Source organism: Camellia sinensis, chromosome 3 (genome assembly GCF_055761805.1).
Source record: "Camellia sinensis isolate YWXY chromosome 3, ASM5576180v1, whole genome shotgun sequence".
Lineage (NCBI taxonomy): Eukaryota > Viridiplantae > Streptophyta > Magnoliopsida > Ericales > Theaceae > Camellia > Camellia sinensis.
Window position 1 is genome coordinate 175,738,784 of NC_138963.1, and position 20,304 is coordinate 175,759,087.

Sequence of the window (20,304 nt, forward strand, 5' to 3'; positions counted from 1 at the left end):
AACATCCACTTGCTCATATGGTATTGGCATAATCAATGAAACTTTAGCAGCAGCAAGGGCTTTGTGCTAGCCATGTTTGAATCCCCGATTTTCAAACTTGGGGACTTGGTCCAAATACTCAGCGAGTCCAGCATTTTTTCCGGCCTCGAATACTTTGGAAGCCTCCGAGTCGGCAGTTTCCTTCGCTGCCTTCATTTCAGCCAACTTAGCCTCCAGTTTGGATACTGCCTTCTGGGCCAATTTGAGCGCATCTTCGGTCGCGGCCGCCACCTTCTCGGCATTCGATCTCAATTGATCCGCGCTTCGAGCCCTCTCCACCTCGGCCTCAGCCCTTGAGGGTTCCTTGTTCGCCCTCAAAACTTCGACCTCGGCCCTCCTACTCTGGCCCTCAACTTTCTGTCGTAAACGGCCAATCTGTTTGACGGCGTCGCAATGGCGACGGCCCATATCGACTATCCTTCCGAAGGTCTGCAAAACAAAAATTTAAAACTATAACTTCAATAGTATTTGGATTAAGCGAAGCAAAGTCCGAATATGTACCAAAAGTGCCGGTTGCGCGGCTAGTGCTGTCGCATTCAGATCTGGTTCCACCAGGAAGGCCCCCCTGTCAGACGGCAACGACACGGACGTAGCCAAGCTGAATGCGACTTCTAGATCTTTGAGCGTCGAAGCATCAGAAGAAACCGACATGTTTTTTATCATCGGCTGAATGACAAATGGAACGATCACATTCGATCCCTCTAATCGAGGACGTTTGCCGCCTTGTTCTTCTGAACCGTCCTCAAACTCGGCAAGGCATTTCTCTGCCTCTTCCTCAACTTCTTGGCCGGCCTGCACGATCATAGTAGATTTGGTATTCCGATTTTTTGTCGTCTCCACCTCAATAACGCGCAAGGACTCTGATTCGCTAACAAGCAAGAAGGGTTGAGATTCGGTGGCAGGTGGTACTTCAGACGGAAGGGCCTCTGCTCTCCGCCGCGCGGCCAACCTTTCCGCATTCGCCTTCCTGGCAAGTTTTGTCAGGCTTAACCCGGCCATGTCTTTGGGGCCTGCGGCGGGAAGATCCTCTAAGCCGTGAAAAACGCCGTCAAGTGAAAGATCCCCTCGGCCCGAAGTGGATGGAGGATCTGTCGAATTCAATACCTCGTCATACTCGGTTTCGTACTGATCTGATTCGGTAACATTAGCTACATCCCGCTCTGAATCAGACCCTTCAAAACCAACCTGCCTCAAGTTTTTGAAGTCGGACGAAATAAGAGCGATTAGAGAATCTTCACCCTCCGGAACCGGGATATTTTTCGCCTCCGAGAAGGTCGTATATGTCGGCTCGTAACAAAGCAGAACGTGGGCCGCCCTCCCTTGTTTCTGAAGACTTCAACGGCCAAAATACTTGTGCGCGACTTTGGTATCCGAAAGAACGGCGTCGTCAATCGAAGACAGGACTTTCTTCAAATCGTTCCCTATACAAGCCAAGTCGTCACATTTCAAAGAAGAGACTTCACAACAAAAATGAACAAATAATAAAAGCGAGAAGGCAATCGGCCACCTGGCTCGCCCCTCCGTCTAGGAATAGGGTTGGCGTGATCCTCCCCTTCGCCAAATTCCCAATTACCCTAGACAACGACCATAACATCATCAACTCGCTTCCCAGAACTGGAAAGCATAGTAATAAGCTGATGGTCGATATCCTTGGCCTTAAGGAAGAAACGCCCATGCCGACCAGAAGACTTAGCCAAGGCATAGCAATGCCGGATGGCTGGAATGCCAAGGATAATTCTAAGGCGACGGTTGAGCGCTATAACCCCCATTATAATTCTAAAGAAATTCACATTGAATTGGGAAGGGATTAAACCCCAATAGCGAAGCACAACCCTAAGAAACGGGTGAAGGGGAAAACTGACTCCACCCTCTGCGATTGACAAAAGAGGAAAGACAATCGTGGTTTCGTCCTCCCTCTCCATATCAAGAGTGCCGTCTGTCACAAAAGACAGACGGACATCATCAGGAATGGAGAAATGGTGTTTAAAGCCAGCAATTCGATCTGATGAGAGAAGGTCTTTTAAATGTTTCGCCATACCCTACAGTTTATAAGAATATGCCAAGGTTTGCCAAGGAAGGAATAAACCAGAAAGAGTCTTCAAAGCAAGGAATGAGAGAACTTACAAAGGACGAAGAGGATATCAGAGAAGAGAGTTGCAGGGACGATTCAAAAGGCAATCCAACGACGAGCGTCATAAAATACATACTCGAAAGGACGTCAAAATTTTAAATCGCAATAAACAGACACGTATGAGGGGGCAGGAAGTCGACACGACAACCGAAAGGGTTGCCCTTAGATATCCGCATGAGGATAGGGCCAACCGTCGAGTTTTATCTCTGACTTTTCAAAATTCGGAACCAAGCACTCCAGCCAACCGTCGTTGGTAAAGTGCTTGGGGGGCAATTATGGGAGCCGAATAAATAGAAGAGTCGGAAAGTGCGTACCCCAGAAATCAGGTATTATTCGGCTCCATATTGCGTGACTAGGATGCCGAATAAATTAGTAAGGCCGAATAGCCGGAGATCAGTAGCTCCGAATAAATAAAAGGGGAATGGGATAAAAGTAGGCTCAGGCCCCGAGGTCCAAAAAGCAAGTATAAATACAAAAACCACAGATTTAGAAAAGTATGTAAGAATCACTTCACTTAACTTAGTAAACAAGCTATTCTGAGTGTTGAAACTGACTTGTCTGTCGGAGTGCTAATTCTGGCACCCCCGACCGGGGTGTTTATATCTTTTCAAGTGACTAGCACTAGCGTCTCCCAAGATCTAAAGAGTATTTCCAAACCACTTCTCCACACCCACTAATCAAAAATGTCAATATTAAATAATTGGGCACTTAACTAATCGTTCTGAATCTAATTATTTTGATCCGAATTAAATTTCACCGTAGGCTCTAAAAATTATGCCAATCACAATGGCCCAATCAATTCCGGGTTCTATGGCCGATAAGGCCTTCAATTTAATTTTGAAAGCAGATAATCAAACAGATATTCCTACGGTGAACAGATAGAAATTCAAAACCACATATTTTCACACAATGGCACATGAAATCATATTAAACACATAATCATACTCAAATTAAGAACCAATTAGCATACTACGGAACAGGGGCATCACAATTTTCTAACCGTCGCAAAAAGTTTCGTGTCAAAAGCCCCTTTTTCTAGTAGTGTTTTATTTATATTTTTTTCAAATTGGAGTTTTGAAATGTGGGGATGGGTCATAAATTTTATAAAAACATTAATAATTTATTTTTATTAAAAGTGGGGGATTGTTGGCCTATTTTAACAAAAATAAATTATAGTTGATAAAATAATTATTAGTTTTATTACAAATTAATGTTATACGTAATTTCTATTCAATAGAAAACAATTTTAATATTTATGGAGGATCAAATTCATGATTAATTCTATTGATTATACAACTCTTATATAAATCCATCATCTACTCTTATTTATATATACAACATATCTTGGAGAAATTTGTAGACAAGAGAACAGCAAAAAAGATGTTTTGAAACATAGAAGTTATCGTTGAGAGAATTCATTATATTTTATACATATTATTTATATTTGGGCAACTCTGATTCGTGGTATGGTTAAAGCCTCCAGATAGTCATGAACATACATGAGGGACGTTCTGGGCAACATGAGTTTTATCTTGTAACTACTTTACTTCAATTGTACCTTCACGAGCGGAGGAAAAATAGTTTTAAAATAGTGACAAAGCAATTTTTAAAGTCTCACAATTATGTTTTCCTACTCTAATTTTTGATTATATATATTATTGTCTTTTGTCATTATCATTATAATATTTAATTGTGATAGAGACTTCCACATATACATAACCCCCACAACCCACACTATTATTCCAACTACTCATAATGTGGGGTCCACATACATAAGTGAACTCTACACACACATCAAGGGTCAAAATCAAATTGGAGTCATGAAACCCCAAAAGGGGTCCCAAACATTTTTGTATAATATCTATGCTAATTATTTTTGTTTATTGTATTGCTAAACTAACACTGGGTTTCTATCCTTTATTGGAAATCAAAATGAAAATTTCTTTATCTAAATATGTATATATATATATATATAAAAGAAAAAAAAATTCTCAAAATATTTGGAAATTAATTGCTTTGAAATTTCTTTCCTTTATTGGAAATCAAAATAAGAAGCTCGCATGTTTTTATATATATTTGTTTTATATCAGTTTTGCAAAATTAATTGAATTGTGTTTTGTTTAATTTGCTGAAATTCTTGATTGGAAATCAAATTATGAAGATCCCAGTTGGTGGGGTGGTTAGATTGTGAAAGGTTTAGGTTAAGAAGTGGAAAAGGGGTCTGTGATTTGAGAGAAAAAGAGGTGGATGAAAGAGAAAGAAATTCGTAAGGGCAACTATGGCATTTCATGCCTTATTTTTGCTTCCATCATCCCTTTGGGAGCATCTATTTACATACACCACTCTCTCTCTATACTCATCTTTCACACACAACTTTTCAACACACTCTCTCATTAAGTGTGTGGGAAGAGGAGATATGGTGTGTGCAAATAGAAGCTCCCCTTTCTGTTTAGTCAAAACAGTTGACAATCAGAAGGAGTAAAGTCAAAAAATAAGACAAGTTAGTGATATTTTAAATAATAAAGGGGATGACAGCGTTATTTCAAACAAATCAAAGGGTTGTCAGTATAATTTATTCTTTTAAAAATGGCACGTTTGATAAAAGTTTAATAAGATAATAGTGTACAAATATCATTTTATCACATTTTAAGAAGAATGATACATTTAACAAAAATTTAATAAGACAATAGTACACACATTAAAATAATATCTCATTGTCACATTTTAAGAATTACATATTATATAAAATTTAGGGTAAATTACAATTACATCCTCTGAGGTTTACTTAAAATACGAATTGCCTCCTGTAGTTTGAAAAATTACAAATACCTCTTTTTCAGAATTTTTTATTTAACAAAATTAATTGAAAAAGTAAAATTTCTAACTGTTCGCCTATACAATAATAAAATTATCTTAATTATTAATTGAAATAAAATTTTAACATTATTAAAAACTATTAATTAACTTGATAATTTATTATCAAAATGACCTATTTGTCATGAAATTAGAAACTTTAAAGAACATAATGTAATTTCTAAAATCACATAGGGTAATTTATAATTTAAGCAAATCTCAAAAAGTGTATTTATAATTACTCTAAAATTTAATAAAACAATAATATATAAATAAAATATATCCATATTTAAAATCTTTAAACTATATATATATATATAATAAAAGGACCTCTGTTCTCTACAAGAAAATTCACGAGTCAATTCGCTGCAAGAAAATTCAATGCAAGTTGCCGTTTGGCAAAAAAAAAAAAAAAAAAAGAATTGGGTAGTTTTTTGGATTTAGAATTTTTTAATTTGGGATTAAAAAAAATTTTGTCAATTTTTTTGTCAACTTTTTTAATTTTTATAAGAAAAAAATAAAATAATTATAATTTATATGTGACATTTTATTTTATTAATTTATTTAACTTTATTTTTTTATATTTTTTTAATTCCCACTGACATAGGCAAACGAAGCCTAAGTGGTGTTTTGAGAAATCGGTAAAAATTGACTTTTTTGTTAAAAAATTTGATTTTTTTTGACTTTTTTTAATGTACAAAAGCTAAAAAACTAGCTTTTTTTAACTTCTTTCCAAATTGCCCCTAAGTATGTACCGGAAAGTCGCCCTCATCTCTTTCTCTGTCATCTTGCCTTCACCTCTCTCCTCTCCTCGCCATCTTTTGCCCCTCTTTCTCTGTCGCTCTCTCGCGAAGAACTCGTCGCCGAATGTGGAAGGAGTAGAAGAATGAAGTGAAGAGCAGAAGGGACATGGTTGGGGGTTCATTTGATCTGGGTTTTTTTTTAGGTTTGAGTCAGTTTGTTTCTGTCATGAATTGATTGATAGTTGAGTCTATGTGTTTTGGCAATGGTGGGTGGTTTGTGATGGTGATTGTTGAAGTTAAGGTTGAAAAATCGTTAATTTTGGCCATTAAATTGTTGCTTTTGATGTTTTCGGACAACTTTTCTTCTTGTCCTACAGTTTCAGAGTTCTTTTGAAAAGATGGTTAAAAATTGATTTTTTCAACTTCTTTGATTTATTTATTTATTTTTAAACGTGTAAAAAATGTGAGAAATGATATCATTCAAAATGAGTTAAAAGTTAAAAGATAATTTTTAATCATTTTCTTAAAATAATCCTTAATGAAAAAGATTAATGAAAAATAAATAAATAAAATATTAAGTAATGTTGAAATCCACCCGCATCTGCCCGCAGATCCGATTAACCACTCACACAAATCACAAACCGCACTATTATCGGTTGCAGATTTATCTTCTATTAACCTGCAGTAGTGCCGGTGGGTAAGAACCTACCCGAACCCGCACAGAACAGAACCTGCCCAGCCCTACTTCACTTCACTGAAGATGTGTTATAGATGTCATGCGAAAGTTATGAGCAATACTACGAGGTGATGTCATATATTTGATTGGCAACGGCATAATTAATATGAGTTTGCAATGATTTTTTTTTTTAATTTTTTTTTTTTTTTATACATAATTTGCAAAGATCTTTTAGTCACTTGGAGAGGTTGCCCTGCAAGATGGAAGTCAACCTGCATATGAGGTTGCTATTTGACCAGTTAACTATTATAATGTTTGAATGTGAATGCCATTTTAAATTTTGGGCATGGCTATTTTTTTTTTTTGTCAAATTTAGACCTTGTTTGGTATGCAATAATCTTAATTTAAAAGTTAAAAAATTATTAAAAAAAATTAAAATGTCTATAATCTATATCAAAAAGTCAAATATTCTTTTTTTCTTTCTACTTTTTGCATATCTTTTTATAAAAAATTAAAAAGTCATTCCCAACATATTAGTTTTTTTTTTTATCTTGTATTTTAGTCAAAAAATTAAAAAAATTACTAAAATAATATGTTCTCAAACAAGGCCTTAATGTACATCTTGATATATTGTCAAATTTAACATGGTTAACAATGACTCAGATGTGTGTTTATAAATAATTGAAAATTTAAGATGATAGTTGGTGCTTAAAAATGAAATAAGCGTCGCAACAAGATTGTCATATTTTTGTATTGTAAAGTAATTTGACAATAACATGATAAATTTGGCATTTAGTGCTAGACATTCTATGATTAAGGAGCTGAATATGAAAGTACAATCTTTAAATATATCATGATTGATTTTTATGTTTATAATTAATATCAACATGTTCATAAAAATTTATGTTTGTAAAGGATTTGATGGAACTTTTATGGGGATTTTTTTTTAAGGTCCCCAGTATTAAGATTTTATAGCATAAAGGGCATTCAATATGTTCATAATGTCTAAGGTCCCTCAACATCAATTTAGAAAAAATTCGATCCAGAGAATTTCTCTAGATGAATTTTCTCTGGAATTCATAGAGAAATTCTGGTTCACAAGGCTTCATTATTATTGAGAATTTCTCTGGACTACAAATCTGTAATTTATTGCAGGGTGCATTCACAAGGCTTCAAAATTTCTCTACTTATTCTTACCTGATCTAGAGAAAATCAAAATTTCTCTACTTTATTCTTACCTAATCTAGAGAAAATTTAAACCACTTCAGAGAAATTCTTTGATAGCCTTCATCATCATCATCATCATCATCATCTTTTTTTCTACATCAAATAAGCAGCTGTAGCAACACCATGAAAGCCCTTTAAAACCAACATTAAATCCATTTCATTATAGCCACTGCAATTTAATTCAAGCTCTTTCAATAGCAACAATGGCACACAACAACAACTGTAATACAAAACCAAAAATCTAGAGAAAATTCACACAAATTCCACATCCAGAGAAAATTTTGATCTAGAGAAATTCTGGAAAGACTAGAGAATTTCTCTAATGTTTTAGTATTGGGTTCAACGTTATTTGTTAATGTGGTTGAGAGAATTTTCACTGGATCAGAATTTTTGACCAAACCAGAGAAAATACCTTTAAAATCCACATTAAATCCAACAATGGCACACAGCAAAACTGTAATACCAAACCAGAAATTTAGAGAAAAATCAGTTGATTACTGCTTGCATTAGTAATCAACTGATTTTTTGATAGCCTTCATCATCATCATGGTTTCAAGGTTCACATCTTTTATTTCTCTGGTTTGCACAAATTTTTTTGGTTTGCAAATCCCTTCAAGCTTTTAGTACTCTTTTCCCACAATTCATCTTTGATATCTCTACCACTGCCTTTGATGAATGCAGTGGTGGTCTGAGTGGTGGTTTCAAACCAGCGAAAATTGGTTTGAGTGGTGGTTTCAAACCAGAGAAAATTGAGAAATTCTAGACTTCCCAAACCCAGAGAAAATTGAAATTTCTCTGAGTTCAAATTAGAGAAACCTAGAGAAAATGAAACATCACAGAGAAAATTTCAATCTAAAGAAAATTGAACATTTCAATCCAAAAAAATTAAACAACCAGAGAAAAGTTCAATCCAGAGAAAATTAAACAACCAGAGAAAATTTCAATCTAGAAAAAATTGAACAATCAGAGAAAATTTCAATCTCAAAGAAAATTGAACAACCAGATAAAATCTCAATTCTAAGGACATTAATTCTCCTCCAGATTTGTCAGCAAAAATACCATTCAAGAACTTTGTTGAGGTAGAGATACACAAAAGAGAGTAAAATTTTCCCAGAAATAGAGTAAACCCACAAATGTAAGATCAAGATAAAAGCCATTTTCTATTTCATTAAGCTATTCAGTCAAATCAAATCCATTTGTTGAAATCAAAGAACGCCAATAAATCTGCAAGAAAAATTCAAGCTTCTTTCTACCAAATCCAAAGAATCCTTCACATCAATCCTAAGCTAGAAAAGTGTATAAAAACCAATTTCTAATACAAATTTTACAAAACTAACATATCAACCTTGAAGACTAGCAATGTCTCCAATCTCAGGAGGTATAGTCCCAGAAAGAATATTCACATCGAGATAGAGATCATTGAGTTTAGTGAGATTCGCTATCTCTTTGGGTATCTCTCCAGTCAAAGAATTATAATGCAAATACAAACCGATTCGGATCTGATGAGTTTTCTGGCAGCATGGAAGTGGTGATAATGATCGATATATTGTGGCGCGGCGGCGTTGACGTTACGGTGGCCTCCGTCAAGAAGTAGCTTCGCATCGATGCTTGTCATGGAATGAAGATTGTTGTCGATGCCCTAATTTCGGACTATTTTGACACCATCTTTGATCTCATCTCTCTTCCTATACTCTCTCTCTCTCTCTCTCTCTCTCTCTCTCTCTCTCTAAGTGCTTTAAAATTGTTTTTGTTTGTTCTGTTACTTGTGTATAATTTTAGCTACGGGAGAGAGAGAGAGATAGAGAGGGTGAAATATATCAAATTTCTCTGTGATAGATGGGTATGAGATTTAGGGATCTTAGACATCAAAAAATAATATTATGGATCTCTTCCATTACTAAAAATGGGAGAGAGACCTTAGACTAATTTTCTCAACTTTTATTGTGAGACTACATGATAGATGTGGCTTACAAATAATTACACATAACTAAAATAGCAAGGTATATCAATTCCAGTTTTACATCTTTAAAAAAAATTGCTGAAAATTTAGGTGTTGTAGAATGAGACAGGACTTTCATTCAATGAGGAAAACAAAATTATTTTTGGGTTATTTGAGCAATTGTTGGGTAAAAAGATATGAAAAATTTATCATTCAATATGAGTTTTGAAAAATTATTACAGATTATTAAAAAAAATTATTATTTTAATTATAAATATTTATAAAATTTATTAATTGTTTGTAAATATTCTTCTAACAACATTGATGTGTAATTTTTCAAAAAAAAAAAAGAAAAAATTATTTATTATCGCAAAAATCTCTCAAAATTTTGTAAGAATATAACACGATTAAAATATTTTGCTTGGAAGGCATTTTGAAAGTAGGGTGGGGATGATGGATGGGTTGTATTAAATTTTTCCAAACAATTGGGGTTGGGTTGACTATCTGTTAGCCAATTTTGCGTGCACACGTGGAGAGTCAATGCCATTGCACACCATATATAGGTTTCGTTTGGGAAATGGATTGGCTTTTTTATTTTTTGACTGTTTTAGTTATTTTAGCATAGGGTTAAAAAATTTGATTTTGAAAGGGTTTTTAATTTTTTTGACTTTTTTTGTGAGAGAATAAATGTAGTGATTATAGGTTAGATATGATGTTTTGTCTTCTTGGGTTAAAAAGTCTATTTTATTTTTTGTGACTATTTTAGCCAAAAAAGCTCCAAACCTCTCTTCCTAAACAGAGCCATAATGATTGTGTTCAAAACTATCCACGTCTCACCCCTTTAAAATATTAGTACAATCCTGCAATAATTTTGGGCGTCACTACAACAAAAAACACATTTGGCGACCCAAAAATTGGTTGCCAAAAGTACAAATTTCGTCATCGAAAGAATCGGCGACAAGTATACAATTGGTCGCCAAAGGCCTGTCACTAAAAGTATTGGCGACGAAATCAGAAATTGTCACCGTATGTAGACATTTAGCGACAAGCAAAATTGGTCGCCAAAAATCATATATTTTGTCGCTATAAAATTACAGTTTGTCGCTAAAAGGTTAAAATTTGGATAGGCTATGTAGTTTTAGCGACAAATAAATGCGTCGTCAAAAGTACTATTTAACGAAAAAATTAATTTGGTCGCTAAAAATCACGTTTTTAGCGATGAATAAGTTTTGGTTGCTAAAAGTTCTTAGAATAACCACTAACTTTTAGGGACAAAAACAATATGTTGTCGCCAAATATATTAACAGCGATCAAAATACCACCTATCACTAAAAATTCACTACACAAATTTTGATTTCAATAATTTTCCTGTTCAAAATAATCCAAAACACCTGTTTTCCTGTGCACAATATATACATAAATGTAATGTAAATAATAATACACCTGTGCAAGACATTCATAATAATTCAAAATTAATAGCTATGAAAAATCTCAATAAACATAATTACAATTCTCTGACAATCTAAAACATGCATACCAAAGTACTTACAAACTATTAACATCAAACCCATAAATACATTATCAAATCTTATGTCAAAATATTTTCAAAAACACAACCACATATTTTGATGCTAAACATCTAACCAACAAGTCATTTACTAAAATCCTATGTCAAAATATTTGCAAAAATACAATACCAAATATTTTGATGCTAAACATTTAATCCATAAATCATTTACCAAAATCCTATGTCAAAATATTTCTAAAACCACAAAATCAAATCTTCTGATGTAGCCCAAACTATTTCCCACCATTGCCAATCTGTCACATGAAGAAAGAAAAAACAATATTAGATTGACAAAAAAAAAAAAAAAAAAAAATCTCAATATGAACTTCACAATTTTGATTTTAATTTTGTAACGGGAAGTCCAATCGAGTGCTGTTTGCTCATACAAGTTTGCTCATACAAGTCTATTTAGGCTTAAACAAGCTGCCCGTGCCAAGTTTCGGCGGTTTCAATGACCATTTTGCAATTTCAACCCCCGAACGGGCCTTTTAAGTCTAGTGTTTTACATTTTTTCTTGTAATTTTCTAACCGGAAATCCAATCGAAGTCCCGTTTGTTCCTACAAGTCTATTTAGGTTTGAATAAGCTATCCGTGCCAAGTTTTAGAGGTTTCGGTTGCCATTTCACAATTTCGGCTCCTGAACGAGCCTTTTAAGTCTTGTGTATTACAATTTTCCTTCTAATTTTCTAACCGGAGATCCAATAGAGGTCCCGTTTGTTCCCACAAGTCTATTTAGGCTTGAAAAGGATGTCCGTGCCAAGTTTCGGTGGTTTCGATGGTCATTTTGAAATCTCGGCCCCCGAACAGACATTTTTCCTTCTAATTTTTTAACCAGAAATTCAATCGAGGTCCCGTTTGTTCCGACAAGTCTATTTAGGCTTGAACAAGCTGTCTGTGCCAAGTTTCGGTGGTTTCGGTGGTCATTTCGCAATTTCAGCCCTCGAACGGGCCTTTTAAGTCTTATGTTTTACAATTTTCCTTCTAATTTTCTAACCGGAGATCCAATTGAGGTCCCATTTGTTCCTACAAGTCTATTTAGGCTTGAACAAGCTGTCCGTGCCAAGTTTCGGTGGTCATTTCGAAACTTCAGCTCCCGAACGGGCCTTTTAAGTCTTGTGTTTTACAATTTTCCTTCTAATTTTCTAACCGGAGATCCAATTGAGGTCCCGTTTGTTCCTACAAGTCTATTTAGGCTTGAACAAGCTGTCCGCGCCAAGTTTCGGTGGTTTCGGTGGTCATTTCGAAATTTCGACCCCCGAACGGGCCATTTAAGTCTTGTGTTTTATATTTTTCCTTCTAATTTTTTAACCGAAAATCCAATCGATGTCCCGTTTGTTCTTACAAGTCTATTTAGGCCTGAACAAGCTATCCATGCCAAAGTTCCGGTGGTCATTTCGCAATTTCAGCCCCCGAACGGGCCGAAATGCTTAGTAATGTGAAACACGATGGGAGAAGTTAAAACAAATACCTATGAAGTAATACAAAATCAGTAGAAGAGAGGTATAGACACCGTCAACATGCTCATGATTCCAGTCATAAAGCATCTGCGTTATTAAGCGTGTAAGTTTTTAGAGGGGGGAAAAATGTAATACGCAACGCAACCAGAGTTGGAGAATTGAAAATGATAATTAAAGGACCAGCAGACAAGTACATATGGGTATATCAGTAAAAAGAGCAACCAAAGCACTTGATGTAAAACATAGAACAGACACAATTGCCAAGCCTGCAACCTGTATAGAAAACAATACTTCACTAAAGGTTAAGGATTCTAGAGTTTAGGGACTAAAAAAGAATCATTGAAAAATACAAATACAACAAAAGAAATATCCCCAAACCCAAGATAAATCAAGACCCCACATATTTAGGAAACATAACACATAACCTGTTAACAATTAGTGTTTGTAATTCTATTATTTGCAAATTCTTTAACTAACCAACTTCGTTTGATAGTGGAACATCAAAAATTCCATTACTTGATAGACAAAAAAAATTGAGAGAAAAAAAATCCTTGAATGGTAGCAATGGGAGATGAAATTTTAAGCACCAGACACGTGTGTGCTGGGGACAAGCCCCACAAACTCTGAGGCTACTTGATGAGATTGCATGTGGTTGGCATTAACAGATAGCTGATAGATGTGGCTTATAGTGAGTAAAGGTACTCATAATGGATGTTGGAAGATCATGCCTACAGTTAGGGGATCACCCCCTAATAACTAAGAAAGTAGGCAGCTTGCAGAAAGATGTTGGAAGTTAGAACATGAGTTGACTATGCTTTAGGAGTGGTGCCACCATGTTCTCTTGAGGTAGTTATAGAGCTTAGAGGATAAGTCACACAATGTATAAGTATTACCCGACTTTAACGGGGAGAGATATGAGAAATCTATTAGTAAGGCACTTTGAGCTCTCTACTGTGAATTCTTTCCCAAGAAATCTATCGGACCGACTGCTGCTGGCCATGCCACAACCGGCCCAAGGTGTTTACCGCTTATTTGTTTTGCAGGATCACTGTTGCACAGAACCTCAAACATTCATCTTGTTCATATTCTTAGAATGGATTTTTGCCCTCTACAGTAGCAATTATAGCAATATATATCTATACATGTATATATGCATAATATATAAAGTTATTGTAAACATTAATGCATTAGTAACCAAGGAGCTTCAGTATAATTTATATAATATTTTTTGAGGGATGACTGTAGTAGACTACACAGCACAGATACAAAAAGGTAAAATTATGTCATTAGTACAAACAACTACATAATTAAAAATCATTAGCAAAGAAAACTTATAGAAAAACAATAAACTCAATACCTTGCGCATTTCAGAAGAAGCTCTTTCAGATCTTACTTTCTTCATTTTCAAGCATAATACGAGTCCTGAATATAAAAATCATTGAATAAGAACTAATAGAAAACATGCAATTCAAAGAGATAAGGAGAACAGTAACTCAAGAAACCTTCATACATAGTATACAGGTTTTTTAACAATTGAAAGGGTACAAAATATGAGCAAAAGTTCTATTCCACAGCCCCACCATTTAAACCATGATTCACTGAATTTAGGGCTCCAACTTTAGCAGTAAAATGGGAAAAATCTTAGTCATCAGTTGAAGAATCTAAGTCCAGGATTAAAGAGGGGGAAGGTCTGTTCATTTTTCTCATGAGAAAAACAAATAGAGAGAATATAACTTTCATCTTCTGCTGAGTCAAGAGAATTTTAAGCCTCCATTACCAATTATCTCCATGCTACAAATGATGTATTTTCAAGTTTAAAACTAGGAAAAAGATAGTTCTTCCACATCCTTCCCCCATTGAACTTTCAAAAATAGTTAAAGAGTTCACAAGTCATCTTAAACAACATAGCTCCCCCATGAGAATCTGATGTGGTCAAAGTGTAAAATTTTGTTTGGAGATGACATTGTCAAGAATGATGGATATGATGTCCTCTAATCAAGGAAAACAATCTCTATGTGGCTTATTAAAAAGGAAAATGCTAGAAGGCCACACTAGGAATCGATTGCAGGCATTGTCAAAGAGTATTGCACAAAGTAATATAGGGATTTAGCCCCTTGATTGTCCCAAAAGCCATACCCCATTGATTGTTTAGGACAACCAGCCTTCTTGAGTAAAAGCCTTTTCATCCTTGATGATTTTCTATCCCCGTAATCCACTATGAGACACCAGCTACAGATTAAACATAATTGACTATAGAATCAAATAAATGAATAGGAACATAATTAAAAAGAACTAAGTCGTTGCTCTCCATTTTCGAGAGTGGAATAATAAAGGTCGTAGAACTGCACAAAAGCAACAGCAACAACATAGAAAAAGGTGGTTTTAGAATGCATAGAGAGCCTCACAGAGCCAGACCAAAGAGGGGGAGGGGGGATATTTGGAAGGCTAAAAAAGTACCTAGATAATGAACTAAAAACTTTAACAGGGGAAAAGGGACTTACGGATTGGTTTGAATTTACCCCTAAAACAATTTCTATAGGACTTGATCATCCAACGATGAAATTATTTTCATCACAGAAAAAATGGGTATTGAGTCAGTCTCAATGGGAGCACATCTAATAAAAAAGCAGGAAAACACCAAATATCAAAGAAATAATTCCATTCAACCAACCATAGTACCTTAGAAAACAATCAGTAATTAAACACAATTCTAGTTCATTGAAGCTACTATCATGCTCTTTCTTTTATGTGAACAAGGTTCGTACTACTTTTGCATTAGATGATAAATACAATAGACAAGACACCTAAAAATTGTGATACAATAATAGATGCTCACCATAACATGCTAATGCTCCTCCTAATAAAAGGGTCACTATGGCAGAAAAATCTACATATACCTACATGATTACAGCCATTGTACCATTGTGTAACTAATTATTAAATTAAAATTAACAAAAGAAATTAAAATAAAAAATAAAAAAACCTTGAAAAGTGCATTTCTTGCAAGGTGAAAACTTGAAAATCATTTTGAAACCATTCAAAACCCACTTCTTACCATTGGAATCATTTTTTACCAATCTAACATTTAATAGCTGTGTCCAATCAGATTGTAACAATATTGGCTAACCAGTGCATGAAAACAAAGTCAGTATGAACTCCTTGAGAATATTAATGCGTCAACAATAAAACTAATCAGAAGTAAGCCCATACCCGGGCCACCACTTCTGAGTCAATAGGATTCCTTCCCATCCCAATCCAAATAAGGATAGTGGATGCGATCATTAAAACAAAAATTAATGCAGTAACCTGTTCAAAAGCAATGAGTTAATAGAATAAAGAGCATCAATTTGTTTGACATTGCACGTTATGATCACTGACAAAAAAAGAGATTATACATAAACAAGCTAAGGTAAAAGATCTGAGAAATTCAAATTCAACTTAATTACCTAAACAAGCTAAGGTTAAAGATCTGAGAAATTCAAATTCAACTCAATTACCTAAAGGTGTTGAGGTCAAGGACAAACTAGAGCTTTGAAAAACAATTAAACTTGAATTAATATGCACTTTCACAAAGAGAGAGAGAAGATTACAAGCATCGTATTAAAAAATGTTGATATTATTAACAATTTTCATATATCAAGTAGAGAGAGACAGAGAGAGTTGTTACCAATTGCTACAGTGACAAAATAAGTTAATTCGGCTTAATACATGGATCCTAATATATCCTAGCTCACAAATTTATCAGCAAGTAAATAAATGACATTAGACCAAACTCCAAGAAAGAAGAGGAAAAACCAGTGCATGTTCAATAGATCTCTAAAATTCAGATTGAAACATGGATGGAATTAGTACAATAAATAAAGAAAGTGTTATTATTAATAATAATATTTTTACTTACATTTCTATTTTATTTTGTAAAAAATGTGTATTAAATTTACTATGGATCCAATTCCACTCCCAAAACCAACAATCACATAGCCTTATTGCCCCAATTCAAAAAGAGAAAAAAGAAAAACACAGCCTTATTGCCAATAGTAGTTTTGTGAATTTAGTAGTTTGGTTCGGTAATGTGTCATGATGATGTAGCAATTTTGTGAATTTAGCATCAAACGGCCTATTTTCAGTCTTCAACTCAATATAAATTTCATAGCCTTACAAAATAATGATGCAATAAACAAATCATATTTCAAAGAATTCACGAACCAAAAAACACTTTTCAATAGTGAATCATTCTGTCATGTTGTGTTTATAGTCGAATAACTTCAAGTTTTTTAAGCTGTACAAAATTCAAAAAAGTAAATAAATAAACAAAAGTGCCATGAAGACCCTACATGGACATTATGCATCAATCACTACAATGAATTTAACATTGTTGTCCAGATTCCACATGTATTATATTTTGAACTAAAGAAATTAGCTTCTTCATAAAAGTGCCAAAACCACAGCATCAATAAAGCACGTTGAACACTTAATCCAAGTTTACTATGAAAAGCAAATATAGCATGCCTGATGAGAGAAAGAAAATACTCAAATACCACATTCATAACAAATTTTTTATTAGTGAATATTATTTTAGGACAATAAATCTATAAAGAAAAAAAAAATAATTTTGAACCCAAATCAGTTCCAAAATCAAATGAACAACGAAGTGTTGTCCATGAGCCTTTGATAATGAACAACAACAACAAACAAACAACGAAGTGTTGTCCTGTGTTCTAAAATCAGTCCCAAAATCAAAATATCAGCCCCAAAATCAGTCCCAAAATTATAATATCAGTTCCCAAAAAATACAAAATCAGAATATCAGTTCTAAAATTAGTCAGAAATTCAGAATATACCAGTCCCGAAAATCAATTCCAAAATCAGTCCAAAAATTAGAATATATCAGTCCCGAAAATCACAATATCAGTCCGAAAATCAGAATATCAGTCCGAAAAATCAGAATATCTGTCCGAAAAATCAGATTGATGACAAAGAAGAAAAAGAGGAAGATGAGAGAGTGTGAGAGAGTGAGGGAAAAATCAGTCCCAATATCAATGTTGTGTTGTGTTCTGTCATGCCGAACAAGAGAATGAAATTGATGATAAAGAAGAAAGAGAAGAAGATGAGACAGTGTGAAAGAGTGAGAGGGAGAAGGAGAGGGAGAGGGAAAGAGAGATGGAGAAGAGGGAGAGAAGACATACCTCTTTGTCTTCTGTTGTGCCGCTTCAGGTTGTGGAATGAGATGAATATTATTAGGTCAATCTTGTTTATTCACCTAAAGGTAAAAAAAAAAAGAAAAACAAAAAGACAGATTCAAAACGACGTCGTTTTGACAAGATATTTATTGGCGACGAAAATCATTATGTTGCCATAAATATCATTTATCTTTCAGCGACTATTTTAATTTCGTCGCCAAAAAGTCACAATTAGCGATAAACAATTTCGTCGCCATATATTAATTTGGTCGCCAAAACTTTTTTAGCACTCCCGCGCAAAAAATTAAATTGGCGCCAACCATTTTTGGCGACCAATTGAGATATCTGTTGCTAATAGTGTATTTTTTGGCGACCAACACATATATTGTCACCAAAAACATACAATTGGCAACTAAATTCAATTTGGTTGCTAAAAAACGTCACCAAAAATGCTTTTTGTTGTAGTGCATGTTTGTTTGGACGGACTGGATCAGGGGAATTGTAATTCATTGAACTGTTAGTTCTGGGATACATTATTTTCAGACTATTTGATTGGACTAGATTTGTATTATATGTTTGTTTAGTCATGGGATTAGATGTCTAGATTGGATTATCTTTAGTGAATCTAATGTTTGATTAAACGGACTGAATAAGAATAAATCTTCAAAACATTATTTTACTCTTGTAATTTATAATTTTTATTTAATATATAATTTTAAATTTGTAATCTATAATTTATAATTTATAATTTAACGATACTAATTTTTTTTAATTTTTAAGGCCATAATTTTTAATTTATTATTTTCAATTAAATTAAATTTATAATTTTTATTTTTATTTAATATATAATTTTAAATTACCAACATTGAAAAATAATTTTATTTAATATATAAATTTAATTTTTTAACAACACTAAAAAAATTTAATTTGTAAGGCCATAATTTTTAATTAAATTTAATTTATGATTTATAATTTATAATTTATAATTTATATTTTTATTTAATATATAATTTTAAATTGACAATACTAAAACAATTTAATTTATAAGGCCATAATTTTTAATTATATTTAATTTATAATTTATATTTTTTATTTAATATATAATTTTAAATTAACAACACTAAAAAAATAATTTGATTTAATACATAAATTTAACTTTTTAACAACACTAATAAGGCCATAATTTTTAATTTATTATTTTTAATTTAATTTAATTTATAATTTATATTTTTTATTTAATATATAATTTTAAATTAACAACACTAAATTTTTTTTTTTATAAATGTTCAAAAACTATTTTATCCTTTTCTAATTGTTTACTAAATAATAGCATGAGGATAAAATGGACATTTCACACATTAGTCTCGTGGGATACCAATCCCATAGAAATAATCTCATCCCTCCCCCTAAAATACAATAATCCCTCATATGAGGGACCAATAGTCCGAAGCAAAAAAATTGAACCAATCCAAATGGACTAATAGTCTAATTCATGAAATAATCCCTCAAAACAAACACACTCTTTGTAGTGTTTGTTTTGAAGGATTGGGCCATGGTATTAGACTATTAGTCCATCCGGACTAATAGTCCGTTGGTTGGTTCAATATTTTTGCTCCAGACTAATAATCTCTCTGGACTATCAATCCATCATATGTGGGATTAAATAATCCAAGGGGGAGGGGTGGGATTATTTCCATGGGATTGGTATCCCATGGGACTAATGTGTGAAATATCAATTTTACTCTTATGCTATTATTTAGTAAACAATTAGAAAATGGTAAAATAGTTTTTGAATATTTATAAAAATAAAAAAATATAAAAAATTAGTGTTGTTAATTTAAAATTATATATTAAATAAAAAATATAAATTAAAAATTTAACTAAAAATAATAAATTAAAAATTATGACCTTATAAAAAAATTATTTTTTAGTGTTGTTTATTTAAAATTATATATTAAATAAAAAATATAAATTTAATTTAATCGAAAATAAGAAATTTAAAATTTCGGCCTTATAAATTAAAAAAATTTAGTGTTGTTAAATTATAAATTATAAATTATAGATTACAAATTTAAAATTATATATTAAATAAAAAATATAAATTATAAATTACAAGGGTAAAATATTCTTTTGAACATTTATCCTTATCCAGTCCGTCCAACCAAATATTGGATTCTCTAAAAATAGTCAAATCTAGACATCTAATCCCATAACTAAACAAACATAAGATACAAATCTAGTCCGACCAAATAGTCCAGCAACAGTGTATTCCAAGACTAACAATCCGATGAATTACAATCCCCTTTTATCCAATCTGTCCAAACAAACATTTCTGGGTAAATCACACTGATGGAGTTATAAAAAAATAAATATCTTGTTTGATTTTTAATTTTTTAAAAACAGTTTTTTAAGTTTTTAATTCGTATTTTATATTTTTAATATTTTTTAATTATTCTCATTAATTTTTTTAAAATTTTAAATTCACTCAATCTTAA

At 33.0% G+C, this 20,304-nt stretch overlaps 1 long non-coding RNA gene across 1 annotated transcript; it reads right to left on the reverse strand.

Moving 5' to 3' along the window:
- Positions 1–13,870: 13,870 nt before the first annotated feature.
- Positions 13,871–17,960, reverse strand: LOC145821200 (uncharacterized). The gene is made up of 3 exons (XR_014363229.1): positions 17,816–17,960; positions 15,843–15,938; positions 13,871–14,054 (listed from the first exon to the last, which is right to left on the reverse strand). It is a non-coding gene; the product is annotated as an uncharacterized LOC145821200 (long non-coding RNA).
- Between the last annotated feature and the right edge of the window lie 2,344 nt (positions 17,961–20,304).